Here is a 15,267-nt window from a genome sequence, read left to right as displayed (position 1 = left end):
ATCAGTAATCCCATTTGCGAAAATCAGTGCAAAAATAATCAACAGCCTATTTTCTGTGACGATTTTTAATCTTCGGTGATTTTAAGAGAACGAGATCACACGAACAGTGGAATCAGTATTCCATATTGATTTTTAGTTTTGATTTTAGTACATCTTGATAATATCGCTTATCTTGTGAAACGAATTGCCGTAATTCAAACGCAAAACCACATACCTTGCAAGTTTTCACTGTAATATATTTAAGTTGAGTTTGAATGCTTCAGCATCAATTTTCACTCTTCGGCTTCTGCAGGCCCAAACTTTTATTCATCAAATCTGTACAAGGGTCGAAAGATATTAATTTCTTCGCAGCTAAGTTTTCATATGAAAAATAGAAATTTCAAAATAGGTGCATAGTTTGGCTTGAAAGAATTGCATCAAAATATAGCCAACATAAAATTGGAAAGCTCTCAACGAACTCAAGAAAAATAGAACAGAATGATTGCCTTCATAAACTTTCAACTCTCGAAAAAAAAGAGAAACATTACGTTGAAGCTCAATTACAAGACGCTTTTGTGATTTTAGTCCCGTTAGGGATACTGGATGAATGCTATGTTTTTCATATTCTGTTGCAATCTCTAGAACTTGAAATCTGTTTTCTTAAAGAAAAGACGTTCCGCTTTCTCATTTGTAGAGCGGAATACTTTTCTTTGAGCAGATGTTTTTGCGTTGAACTTCAAATTCATCTCCCAAATTGTAAGTACAAAAGCCAAAAATCTAATTCGAGACTGATCAAGTTTAAAGATTTGGTCACAAAAAATCGAAAAGTAAAAATATTCTTTTAAAATTTTCTTCCAAGTAAAAAAAATCCAAGGAATCTAAAACAGAACAGCTTGCATTTATCGAATCAGAACATGCAAACTAACCCAAAATCTTGAATCAGAACGCTAGGAATTTAAAAAAAAAACAACAAATGAAGATTCAGTTAGAAATTCAAACAAAGTTGAACTAAGATCAGCCTGCGTTTTTGAATCAGAACATGCAACAAAGCAAAAGACAGCCTTTTGAATTGGAGTGGTTAGAGTTGAAAAAATAAGTAAAATTTGATATACGTTATCAGAGCATCAACTAAAATGAAAATACGAACAGTTTGCAATTCTTCGGTCAGAACATGCAAACTAACCAAAGCAATTCACCTGTTCAATAAGAGCACTAAGAGCTACAAATGAAGAAAAAATAACCGTTCAGTTGAGGCGCCAAACTAAGTTAAAGAAGGAAGAAATTGAACTTCTGTTTCTGATCATAAATGGCACTCAGCTTGGCATATTAAAAGAAGATCCCTTCGTTTCTACAAGAAATTTTCTTTGAAATCGCTGGCTGAAATAAGCTCTAAAGGACTAAATCTAGTAGCTATAAAATGAAATTGCTTTATAAGGTCAAAGCATCGATCGGCTTGAATTTTATAGTTGCTGCTGTAATTGGGTAACGTAAAATTGCGTAGGACTAAATTTCGGTTCTAGGTACAGCAAGTAGTGTTCCACGCGGGCACGCAAAAAGGAAGCATCCCTCGCAATGTGAACATCAACAAAATAGCAGTGAGCAGTCAAAAAGTTGGAAAAAACCGAATTTTCACCAAAAATTGCTGTTAAAAAAAAAGAGCAATAACCGATTTTAATTCCTAATGGGTTGCTTATCGACTCTTCCATTATGACACACATTGTTTTTTCATTTGGACATGAAAGTGATTGCAATTTTTCCCTGTCTTCAACATGGTTCCCTAGCTTTTCACCCCGCTTCTTTAAACCACTTTTTCTGAAACCCGCTCATATAACCCCAGAATTAGATAATCCCAATACAATTTAATCCATTTTTTACCAATTGTTTGAATCAAAAAGAAGTTAACTTGAAAGCAATTCGGAACCGTAGCGTCGGTAAACATCAGAGCTTTAATTGCAACAATTTTTGCAAAAGAAAACGAATTAACATGCAAGCTGCTAAATTCGGCTGAGATTTCAACAGAAATGACCTTGCCGATAATCTAGATTTTGATATGAACTTGAAAACTAATCCGATCAGCATGATTCAAATTATTGGCCATAAATGATTAAATTTCTCCAAAATTGAACTTGATCTTGAAATAATATTGCTATTAATAGATTACTGGGCTGATTTTAAATGAAATATACAATGAAACCTTTTTTTCTACGTCTCCGGGAGGCTGCAAATAGGCGTCTTTTCTCATAAAAAATGACAAACAACATTCTAAATTTAAAATATATACAAAGAACAGATGAACAAATATTTAGCTTAAGTTCGCCATAGCGCGAAAGAAATGCAAATCAGTTTTCTCTTCGCAAACCGGCATAATATTCTCCACTTTTTCGTTTAGGACTTGGTGTTTTTTCGTTTTTGTAAATTGGTGTCCGCTCGAGGCGTTGGAGAAATTAAGTTTTTGAGTGAGGCGTCTGTTTTGCAAGCTTGCGATTACTTTCTGTATACTGATGTATGAACCACCAAAATATGACTGTATGCCATAATGCCAGCCCTCTACAGCGTTTGTTGTTCTTGCCAAACCGGATGTTACCGCATCTCTTCGATTCCATAGTGAAAAGAGGAATATGACTTCTCTCTATTCTGGACGAGATTTTTTCAGTGTAATTAAAACAGGCAGAGCTCGTCAACGTTTGCATTTTTTCCGACTCTTTTATTGTGCGATCTCATACTATTTGAATTTCCTTGACTATTTTATCGTATGAAAGTCTTATTTATTCATTTTCGAAAGCCAGTGATGGTAATAGTTTAAGTGCTAATGAAAATTGCGGTTTGTTTCGTACTCCTTTCTTAATCCGAGCTCCGCAATTTATCTCATATAATTTTGAGAAAGATGAAAAAACATCCAGACAGCTTGGACTCTGGGAACATTTTCTGAATCGTTGGAAGAGCTCCTGTTCGAAACCCAGCAACAAATTATCAGGTCTAATGTCAGGTGTTAAGTTTTTTTTAGGGCGTCTAATATACGGTGGTATGTTTTTTATCGTTTTTTTTTGATGAGAAGGTACATAAACAAGCGGGGGCTGGTCCTAAAAGACTAAAACGTTATGAATAAAATTGATAATTTTTTTTTAAGTGTAACCTTGAAAGTTCCGTCAGCCAACAAAAACGTTCGAGCACACGTAGCGTTTCCGGGGCGCCGAATAAAATAATCATTTCTTGATCATTTTGTCCACTGACAAATCTTACAAAGTTCTGAAATAACTCGAGTATTTCAAAATTTCTTGCTGCTGAGGAGATTGGTAGACCTGTTATCGTTGCTTGCGCATGCGTTGTGCAGTTGGAACTTACTTTTTTTAGTTGGTGGGCTAATTGAGTGACAATATCGTCCTTTATGGGCTGAGTTGCTGTGGCGACTGTGACGGTCGCGGTATTACTCTCGCTCAGATCCTTGATGCTTTTTAAAACTAGTCAGGCTTCAGGTTTTCCCGTAGATATGCCGTGATTATGCTCACCGATTATATCAATAAAAACTTCTCCATCGGTATTTGCTGTTACTCGGCATTTTTGAGTCTGGTAATTGAGCAGTTCCTGTTCCTAGTGATTTTGTTCTTACGTTTAAGATAATACTCGGGTCCTGGTGCCACCAATACTTGTTTGTCTTTAGAAGATAGAGTAAATTGGAAGGACACTTCAAACATTATAGCTCATAGAATAGTTTAAAAAATCGTTCAAGTGTAAGGCAGTATTATTCTATGTAAAGTTTTTAAAACTGTTGTGTTGCTTTCAATTAGCACAATGTAAGTTATCTCTGTTTTAAAAGCGTGAATGAGGGATTATTTCTCCAATGAATCGAAATGCAATTTTTTTGAGTTTCTAGAGGCATCTTTTAAGAATGACTTTTCAGGCCTCAAATATTATACTTAATTGGAATAATCCTGTAGTCATAAAAAGGACTTAATTTGAAGCTATTTATTGGTATTAAAATGGGGTTAAATTGTCGTGGGGTTATCTTGTTACGGGGTTATAAAGTAGGGGGTGCGAATGTTTGGGGTTAAATAGCGTGGGTTGAAAGAGTTGGACACCGTTCAACATGGTGTTCAGACAATTCGGTCACAGACATATCAGCCAATTTCAAATTCAGACAATTCAGTCAAAATGAGTAAGACAAATCGGCCAAAGGCAATTCAGACAGTTTTAAAGTTTTAAAACGTGCGCGCAAAAACTTTTCACATGCGGCAAAACATCAAAGCTTTCATTAGATGACTTATAATTAATTCCTTTCAAATGCACATAAAACAAATATAATTAACAGAAACAAAAGTACCTAAACATAATAAAACTTTATGCAATCCATTGTTTCCAATTTTTGAATAGTACCGAAGCAAAAATCGAACTCAACAAACACTGCACAATACTTAAAAGTTAACCAAATTACGCGAAAGTGGAAACGAGATTGGGAGTTTTACAGGCGGTCTAAAATGATATCAGTTAAAGAGTTGACCACCCCTACCACGTACTGGCCGCACAGTTACGCTGATGTTCTTATCATGCCTTAGGCGGGGGAGGGTGCAACCGCCTATGAGGTAATTTGGGTAGTTGGTAGAAACTAATTAGAAACTTAAACACCTTTAAAAGATAAACTAATTGCGATTAAAATTTTGTCAAACCAGAAACCAGTACCGCGTTTAACGCCTATTTTTTGCAGTTAGGTTGTCCATTTACACAATTAACATTGATTAATCTTCATTAGTAACTAGCTTGAACAACTGACTGATTAGACTCTGAATCATTCTAAATCTTCCACTTTTAGCAAAAGTTGTCGTAAAATGGAATTCGTAACATCTGAACGCGGAAAAAAGCATCTTTGTTTTGATGGTTATAGATATCGTGAAAAAAACTAACTTAAGAACGGTCTCATTAAATGGCAATGTACGTTCCTGTATTTTGATTCTGGTAAGTCGGACAGTCGAGTTTTAGTTTTTGCAACATTACCAGCGCTTGATTTGCTTTCTCAGTCGGAAATCTGTCATTGCGATGGAACGTTTTCAGTGGCACCAGATGTCTTTTACCAAGTTTATACTATTCATGTTGTAATCGAAAATGCAGTTATACCCTTGGTGTATGCTCTGCTGCCCAACAAGACCCAAAACACATATGAAAAACTTTTTGGCTGCTTAGAGCAATTTGGAAAAAAAGTAATCATTGATTTTGAAGCCGCTGTTCGAAACGCCATAACGGAAATGCAGCCTGATACAGAAACTCAATTCTGTTTCTTCCATCTAGGTCAGGCAGTATGGCGCAATGTACAAAAACTTGGATTTACGCGCAAGTACATGGACGATGATGAGTTTCGGCTGAATGTCAAAAAAAGGATTTGCTTGGCATTCGTTCCCGTTGACGACGTTATTTTCGCTTTTGAGGCTCTCTGAAAAGAGGATCCCTCAGAGGAATTTCAGAGTCTATCGGACTATTTTGAAGACACCTATATTGGTGCCTGTCGAGGGAATAGACGCGTCAAACCAAAATTTGACATTGACGATTGGAACGTTTTCAATCGGGTGGTCAGCGGTGAACCTCGTACGAACAATGCATTGGAGGCATGGAATGGCAGCTTCAATAAATTCGTGTCGACAAAGCACCCCGCCTTCCCTAAGTTTATCACACGTTTCAAAGATGAGCAAAAAATGCCGAAATAAATGTAGAGAGACTAATGTCCGGTGATGTTATTAGAAAACCGAGGCCCAAGTATTCCCTCGCCAATGAGAAACTCGTTCAAAACGCAAAAAACTACAATCGAGACCATATACAGAAGTATTTAAAACTTTGTACCTTCAATGTACATATATCTTAAAACTTTAAAAGTTTGTTTTGGTCTTTGAAATTTGTTATTTGATGTTTCACATTTCTTTGTTAAAGTGTTGAAAGCCTTCGGACTCAAATTAGAAACGTTTTAAATTTTCCTTTTATCTAGTCTCTTTAATCTAAATAGGCCGAATTGCCTTTGGCTGAATTGTCTGAACTTTTTTGGCTGAATTGTCTGTATTTTAAATCGGCTGAATTGTCTCTGGCTGAATTGTCTCTGCGCCGTTCAACATATATGTCGCCAAAGCGTTGACAATATGGCAAAATCTGTGCCCCTAATTGTGGGAACAGAACTACAAGATACCTTAGGAGCTACTAAAGTCTAAAGTCAACAACAAAACATTGATAAATATGAAGTCTTACCCAAAATTGCCCTGGCGTTCTTGGCCTTGCCCACCGTTTTAGGGATACTCAGTTGAAACGAACTCGAGGGGGCAAGGATTTTTATCTTCTCGCGTTTAGGCTTACTCACTTGGAAACAGTAGCTGAGTCTTTCCAAAGCCGACTTCTTGTTGAACAAAGGAGAAGTATAGCTCTACGTTCTGGCCCAGAAAACAAGTTGGGCAGTACCGTAAAAAGCAGGAACAAAACTAGAGAAAGGAAAATAGAACTTTCCACTAGACTCCAACACCATTGCATTGAACATCCCGCATCTTTCAGTGCATCACACAAGGTAGGAACATGCACTATGTCATTCCCGATAGATTCGATGTGATGCCGTACTTACTCATCTCGCACATTGGCGTGTGCCACTCGAAGTCCATCGGGTGAGCTAACCAACTGGCCGGAAATATTAAACTTTAATCACCTGACCCATTTCGCAATGTGCCTTCAAAATATTGCCCTATCGGCACTAAGCCTATCGGCATATTCCGGCTCAACTGGGCTATTCTCCATTAAGTATCTATGACCATCTCCGTGCACATCTTCCATCTCAATCAACATGAAATTCGATGAACCGCAGATGAGAAAAGGAATGTACTCACTGCAAAACAGTACAAATCTTCAATGCTACAGACGAACAACTCAGCGCCTCCTAACCAAGTGAGATTCTTGGAGGCACCAAGTCAATCGAAGTAAGGGTAACAAGGATTACACACTCGAGTTCAAGTCTAATCGTAAGTTAACAGAAGAGCTTTCAGAAGAAATCTAACTGAACGATCCTCAAGCCTTTTACCGAAAAGCCAGGCTTTAGGAAAATCCAGATTTTCTCGCCAGCCGCGTACAAGGAGATAAAACTGTCTAACGTCTCCGAAAAGCCACAATGAAACATCGTACATTTTTCCCTTTCTGTTACAATGAGGTAGCCATATGCTTGTTTCGATAATTGCGACTTTGCAGGAACAATGCAGTTCAAAACTCGGGAACACTCTGAATCCGTGGGTAGCTAGCTTGAATGCGCCTTTAGCGCCTAAAGGACCGGTACGAGTCTTTATTCTATCGAAGCTTTTTGACCCGATTAGCAAACACAAGCCGCGATAGCAGACGCTAAAAGGAAAACATGAAGCTTATATCAGATATATTTATTTATAAATATGTAAAAAAAGTTATATAAAATGGAGCAACATCAACGCCAGAACATTTCAACTTTCTCTTCTGTCTAAATTTTTTTTTATACTGCGGTGAACCCTCGGTTGAGACCAGGTTGCTCCCAGTCGATATCGTCTAATGGACTCAGCGTTGCCATTCAACGATCTAACCACTTTCCAGAACTTACTAGAGGTCGTGTGTGTAGACTAAAATTCTGGAGGAACTCTCGCCGTTTCTTTTTGTCTTTGACCGTTTTGGACATGATTACTGTTTAGATCGTTTAAAAGTGAATCGGACGGATTGAAAATTCTGATACTGTGTCTTTGTTGGTCTCATTTCTTTGTTTTGTCATTTAGAACAGGGACAAAGAAATGATGACGGCTTGTAGGAATGTGGTGACGGGCTACAGAGGACCGTTTCACGAAAAATCAGCTCAGCGGTGCTTACATCTAGTTGCATAGGTTTCGTTGCAAGAGTGGCTTCGTTTTCATTTTTAAAACTTTTCCAGTCCGCCTTATGAAAATTGATACAGTTTTTGGAGCACAAAATAGATATCTTCGTTAATAGGAAAATTCATGAAAGTTGGTAGGTGTTCTGATCCCTGTTTACACTTGCGAAGCAATGTGTTATAGTAAGAATTTTTTTTTCAACCTAAGTCGCAAATATTGTTGCGACTTTTGTTGCGACTAAGTCGTAATTATTGTTGCAACTTGAAGCAACAATATTTGCTGCGTCGAATTTGCTGCATGGAATTGGCAGTAAGATATTTTGATATTTTGTTGCATTTTTGTTATTTAGCTGCCCCTTTACAGCTTAGTGATAACATGTGCTTTGACAATTAATTATAAATTTACACAGTTGATGCATTTTTAATTCATCTAGTGAACCAAAGCTATTAGTTTCAAACAACATAATAATAATAAAACTCTATTTCAGAAATTTTCTAACTCATATTTTGCAATATTTTGAAATGCATAATTTATACATAATTTGGCTTTATGATTTGCGATTTTTTACATGCAAAGTTCTATCTTTTTGTATTTGATGCTACTTTTGCTGCATCGAATTGGCAGTTTATTAGCATATGTAGCTGCATTATTGGTGGCTAGTTTTTGGGGATTTTAAGCATTCGTGGCTGAATGGTTAGTGCGTGAGACTCAAATTTGCTAGGTCTCAGTTTTTTGCTAATCCGAGTTTTTGCTAATTCGAGGCTTATTTCTACTTTTTTTATGTGACTTGATAGAACTGCTTTTTGGTCGTGTACTCGCAAGTGTTTGGGAAGCGCAGCTTTGCCTCTGCCTTAGAAAAATTTTGTCATGCAGGATTAAGTAAAAATTGAGGAAGATGCGAGTGATACGTTATGTGACGATGCTAACGAATTGCTATCATAAGCTAGTCTAGTTTGACGGTGATCATTTAGTGAGGTGAAGGAGGAGTGAATGGTATCAGCATCTAGGTTTGCCCCGCGTCGGTCCTCTGGTATATTAGGGGACCAAAGTGGGAAGTGCGCGTTTGCATCGCTCAGTACAATGCTACTTACTTCATAGAGGAGAGTTGATGTTAATGCTTTATAGTACTTAATACAGCTACTGTGGAGAGCCATATAGAAGTTCGTGATACGGAGATTCTCATTGTTGGCCTGTATGTTAACTCTTGGACCGTCCGCAGTTCAGTCTTTCACTGTTCATGTTCATTGTATAGAAGAGAATTGTAAATTGCAGTAAGAATCCCTCCTCACTGTCGCGGTCGGTCTTTTCTAAGTAATCTGTAGTTAGGCCTTAACGAGGGAGGGCGGTTTTTCGTATTCAATTTGATTTCTTGAAAAACCGCAATGTGTATTTCAGGTGCTTTGCTAGATATGCCATTTCAGTTTAACTATAAAATTCAAGGCTCAGTTGAAAGTTTGAGTGGTTTTGCTTGGTTACTGGGGGGTTGCCGCAGATAGTTGAACGCATCAGTGCGTTGTATCAAGGGGTGTTAGATGCTCTGGTGAAAGTGTATTTGAAGGAAGGATAGAGATTGGTCGAGGGATAGCTGTAGAGTTAGTTTTTGGTAGGGGCAAAATATAGTTTGCTGTGCAGGTAGGACAGTAAAAATCGCTGTGGGGCTGTTTCAGTGTGTTTAGACGACTGCATTTAAAATGAATTCATCATCGAATCTGGAACCACAAGCTTGCTTGGGAGCGGAGTATTTTGCGGTTACACGGGGAGCAGGTGTAAGGTGCGAATTGGTGTTTATGCCGGAGCGAAGGAGAAGTATTAGGATTAATAGACGGAGCAACCCGACCGACTTGAAAAGCTCCTTAACCAAAAACCCAGTCCGAGCATGCTTTTGGCGCTCCCCTGTTGGTGGCTTACGGCTGTTCGTACTGTCGTCGGGTCCAAAACTAGAAGGCGGCACTTCTGGACCCGGCGGAGGCGCTTCATTTGTAATGCAAGAAATCAGAAACCGCCATGTTCAGGGAGGATCCTTGGAGCTCGTGGATCTGTTTTAAATTCTGGAAATGGTTCGTTTTTGCTGTTCTTGTGCTGACTTTCGTCATCTAATGGCGACACAAATTTTAATCTGAGAATTTTCTCCTTATTTTGGTCCTTTGTGAAATGGCTCATTCGCATAAATTGTGAAAAAAATTCTGTGTGCTTTCTTTAATGTGTTTCAATAACTCCATTTTTCTATACGGTTGCAAATGCTCATATATGATAAAGTAAACTATCTTATTCATATGTTCTGGTCCATTAATGTAATTGAAATGTTCCAATCAACCTAGCCTGTTTTTTGGGGTCATTTCGCATTGTATATGCGTAGTCGCAATTCCTTGGGAGATGAAATGACATGTTTCAAATGAAAAACCTGGAATAGGTCAATGATTTTATTGTCTAATCTTTCGATGCTGTTAATGATTGTGTAAAATAAATATGGATATTTAAAATATGTTAAAAAAACTTTTCGTCTTGTCCTGAGATGTTTTCTAGCTTAATGATTGAAAATTTTCCATAAAAATATCATTTTTGTGCCTTCAATCGATGCTTATTTGTACTCTGTAGTCTTCAATTCGCTGTCAATTTTTTTTATACATTCCTTAGTTTTGTAAATTATATCATTCACTCTGTAGATGAATATACTTTTTCGCTTAACAGTTCTCAGTTTCAAGAAACATTAACGTGTTGCTGCATAGAAATAATAAAAAATGTTCCGAACACAGGAATTCGTGTGATATGAGAGACGAAATTATTCGATAAATAATTCTTTAACAATTATGTTTATACGTTTCTTCAGGTTTTGTTCATGTTATAGACACTTCATATCCGAATCGCGGCCTAAATTGATTTTATATGAATACACAATTAAATAAATAGCGGTCAAAACGCCAGGCTAGGCTAATGATGCTTTCAACTCCTGGGAATTGGTCGAAGCAGATTGAAATTTAATATAAAGATACCAACAGAGTTCGGTTTTTGTGTTTAATTACCCTTGCGATAAGCAAGGGTATTACAATCGGGTACCAGACTTTTTCCCGTAAACAACTTTTTCCACAGACCTCATTCATCTCTGATATGCTCAATTTCTTGAAATTCAAATAAACTACTATCATATATAAGTAGTAATTAGAACTACTATAACACAAGGTGTATTTAGTTAAAGCCTGTTTCAGGTTGAGATTATCTTTTCAGAAAAAAAATCTCTATTTTTTTCCGGTTGGTGGCTTTTTATCCTAGTTTCTGTCGGTTCGTTATCCGTTTTTTAACCGCTTTTTTTATCTGGTACGTTTTTTCTATATTTGTCTATTTTTTAAAGCATGGGTTTGTTCCCATTTAAATAGTTTTTACTACTACCAGGGGGCGGATCTAGGATTTTCTCGAGGGGGGGGGCGGATATTCAAAAATTTTGTCGACTTTTTTTTTAAGTCGACCGAATTGATTTTCCGAGCTCTCTCAAAGCACTAAAAAGACCCTGTTTTGGTCAAATTTTGTGCGCCGCAGGCAAAATTTTGAATAACAGGCCAAAAAAGGCGTTTTTAGGCACTTTTTAGAAAATTTTGACCAAAAAAATTATGTTTTTTTGGCGCGCGCTCCTCCCTTAAAGTAAGTATATATTGGCGCCCAAGGTGCCTTTAGAAAATTTTTAGGGTCCGTCACCAAATATGGATATCTCAAAATAGTACAAAGGGGGACCCTTTGGGTCGGCAGGGGGTCGAATCGCTGAGGAGGGGCGTGTGCACCACCACCACCCCCCCCCCCCCCCCCCCCTGAAACCGCCCTGACTACTACTGAATTTTCACAAACTTGTGAATTTACGAAGTCTGATTTCGAGTTTTTTTTTCGTTTTGCTTAATTATTATTTTTTACCATCTTCAATTCGTGTTATATTGACTAAGTCCACTTATATTGCGTAATAGAGGGCAAACTATATTCGTATGTGATTATGTGTTTCAATTTGAAGGGTCGTGAAAACTTTTGAAACTAAAGAAAAAATTTTTTTTTTCGGCTCTACAGATTTCGACCCAAAGTTTGTCGCCTTTGTTGCCGCTTGGTAATTGATTTCCATTTTTAAGGCTGCTTATGAACTTCGTCCGAAGCAAGCGTGAAGTTTTTGTAGCTGTAGTTTTTTCAAATTTTTCAAGCAACATTTTCAGTAAGTTTTATTTCACTTCTGTCTTTTTCCATTCATAATCTCGTAGCGGAATAAGTTTTTGCATCGCAAGTGTTGCGAAGCTCTGCTTTGCCTCTATGTCTAGGGTTTCAACGGTTGAAGTCCTCTTTGATAGTTTTTGAGTGTCTTGCTATTTTAATCCTATACTTGTTGTATCGCAAGTGGCGCGAAGCTCAGCTTCGCCTCTGTGTATCATTCTGAATTTATTTTTTTCCGATGATATCGATTGAAAGGTTGATTAATTATGAAATTGAACAAATGCGAAGTCTCGCCTTTTTTTTTTGGTTCAACACAATTTCAGCAACGAATGACTGTTTCCAAAAAAAAGGGCGTGAATTTTTTTATTATCCACTTCAATTTTGAACGTGCAACGGTTGCTGAGGAAGTAGCTTAGAATTTCCCCATCGCGTTAATTAATGCAAATTAAAATTTTATGCCGAATTTGTTAGTCAATTGAGTTATGCAAACAATCAGTTTTGCAATGTTTAAAACGTGCCAGCTCAAAACACATTTAAACCATGTTTTAAATGTGGTCGACACTCAGGGCAAGCTTGAAACACAGGTGCACTTTAAAAAAGAGTATTCGGACACAGGGCGATTGAAAACTATCAAACTCATTGCCTGGCATTAAGTAAGTAGGCTACACAAGTTAACTCGGCTACAATTACTGGTTCCAGTTTTCAGTTTCTGGACTTTAAGTGCAAACGATTTTTGAGTTCATTTAGATTTTTGAGTGCATTTGAATTCATTTAGAAACTAATTTTCTTGGGTAAATTGAACAATTTCCACTCGAACAACAATCCATTTTAGGGGAACATATCAATGATTTATCAGAATACAATTTGATTTGGTGTAATAATAGGAAATTGTGGTCGATGAATAATCAAAAACTAAATATGAAAATTTAGTTTTTGATTATTCATCGAACACAATTCGATACTGTTTCGATACTGAAAAAGAATAACTAGTTGCGGTATGAGTAATAGAGAACGTTGCAGTTCCAAAAATATAAAAATTTTGAAACAAAAACTGATTGTTTCTCCAATTTTTTGTCAGTTTTTTAGAGAGATGCAGGGTTTGAAACGTCAAGTTTAGCTGCCCGATGACAGTTATGATTGTTTCCTTGATAACTTTTTTGGTTAGTTTTTCTTGAAGTATTCTGGCACAAGTTCATTTTTTCTTCGCTATTCTTTGTAATTGGTTTAAAAAGTTAAAGTATAAACCAGCCTGCTTTTTCTGGAAACGGATCTTTTTCTGAAATATGCTTAAACTCTCGTGCATGACTCAATTTGTTATTATTATGATACCCCAGCTGACCCTATTCGAGATTTTTTGCATCGCACCTGGAGTGGCGGTCAAAATTGTTTAAATGTATATATAACTCAACTTGAACGTTTTTTTTTTAGTTTGTCAGATGTTGCGTGAAACATATTGTGGCTCTCGCAGCATCGCATCGAATGAATTGTTGTTGTTTTTGTTGTTGTTGAGGCCGTCTACTGTGCTGACGGGGTTTGAACCCTAATGCTCCTCAAATAATCCATGGTGGTGGTTGTATCTTTCTGTTGGACGTCTAGTTTCGGAGTCCTCAAAGGGGGCTTTCCGCTCGTCATCGCAATTGGTGCAATGCAGGAGTTAGTGTTCTGAGTCTTCTTCGCCCTTATTACAGTAGGGGCCGCTTGGATCGTCCGCTTGTCCGTGTCTATGTATCGTTGCTTGTAGGGTTTGTGCAGGGTGACTTCTTCTGCTCTACTTCTGCAGTCTCTCGTCATGGGCTGCCCCGCGGTGGAAATGATGTACCGGGACTTGGTGTAGGTAGTATTTTAGGCTGCGGTCATCCTTTTATGTGTTTAGGGCCATGTTTCGATGGTTGCTAGGCGTATGTAGAATGATTTCTGTAGAATTATTTCGGGAGCACTATCAGATTAGTTATTTGTGCTCATTTGTAGGCATTATATTCTATCTCTATAGATATTTTTGTACAGGAGTTTATGCATCAGGTTTGTCCTACTTATCTTCTATTTTTGATCCTTTCTATTTTATTTATTTATTTAAATATTCATCATGAGTAATCAATTTATCATAACACAATATGCAAAATTTCAAAAATAACTCATGATAGGACAACCAGAAAGCCAACGAGAGGCTTGTTGAAGGTTGCCCCGTAAAGGAATAACATCATATGACATCAGATCAAAAAGTTCAATAATTAATTTAGGTCAAAGAGGCAAATTTGAAGCGAAAGAAAAAAAAAACTTAAATAGTGCAATCACTTTTTTTAATTTATTTAAGATCTTTATTCTTTAAATTGAGAACCAGAGATATGATGCAAGCGTATACCTACAAGGGTAAACAACTGACAGCGGGCGGATGCGAAAGAATGACAGTTAATTTAATCAGCGAGCAAGTGGGCCCACTTCTTAAGAGCTGGTAATCCAGTTGTTCACTTTTTTCTAACTTCCCTTCCTAGTGTCCACTGCCTGGTACCTTCGACGAAAAGTTATCAGGTCTAACCGAGGACTCAGGGAAGTTAGAATGGATTAGTTCAAGTCTAGCGATACAATTCATCAATCAAATCGCAATTTCCTATTATGTATGAATCTAAGATTGAATGACAGAAAGCATTTTTTGAATGATGGGTTTCAAAGGAGGAAGGTATAGTTACACACCAATTGGCTAATATATTGATTAATTTGGCAACACGATGGGAAACAGAGTTATATTTAAGCTTACTTTTCATTGATGGTAAAATACGAGCACCCTTTACTGATGACCTCGTTGAATAAAAAATAGCTTCACATTTCTGAGACAATTCTTCATTGACTATTTTCTTAAGAATTTCATATGCATGTAACTCGTATACTGTAGCAATTTTGCTTTTGGCCATTATATCCGTTATCGAGTCACGATAACTTTTGCGAAAAGTTATACGAAAAAATTGTTTTTGCAGTTTATGAATAACATCTAATGAACTTTTGCAAACTGCTCCATAAACAACTCCATATTGAACACAAGGTTGTACATAAGTTTTGTAGTACATGACCATTTGTGAAATGGTCATCACATTACGAAGGCGGTATGCAACTCCGCAGGAGTGGGTTAATTTTTTTCGTATAATCTCAATATGATCTATGAAGGATAGTTTATTATCTAATTCAATGCCTAGGTATTTGCTGCTAGCAACGGGCTGTAAACAAGTGTCTGCGAACTATATAGCATCCGCTTTAGGTTTTGAAAACATTAGTAGCTTAGACT

Source organism: Symsagittifera roscoffensis, chromosome 5 (assembly GCF_963678635.1).
Source record: "Symsagittifera roscoffensis chromosome 5, txSymRosc1.1, whole genome shotgun sequence".
Lineage (NCBI taxonomy): Eukaryota > Metazoa > Xenacoelomorpha > Acoela > Convolutidae > Symsagittifera > Symsagittifera roscoffensis.
Note: the sequence above shows the minus strand (reverse complement) of the source record.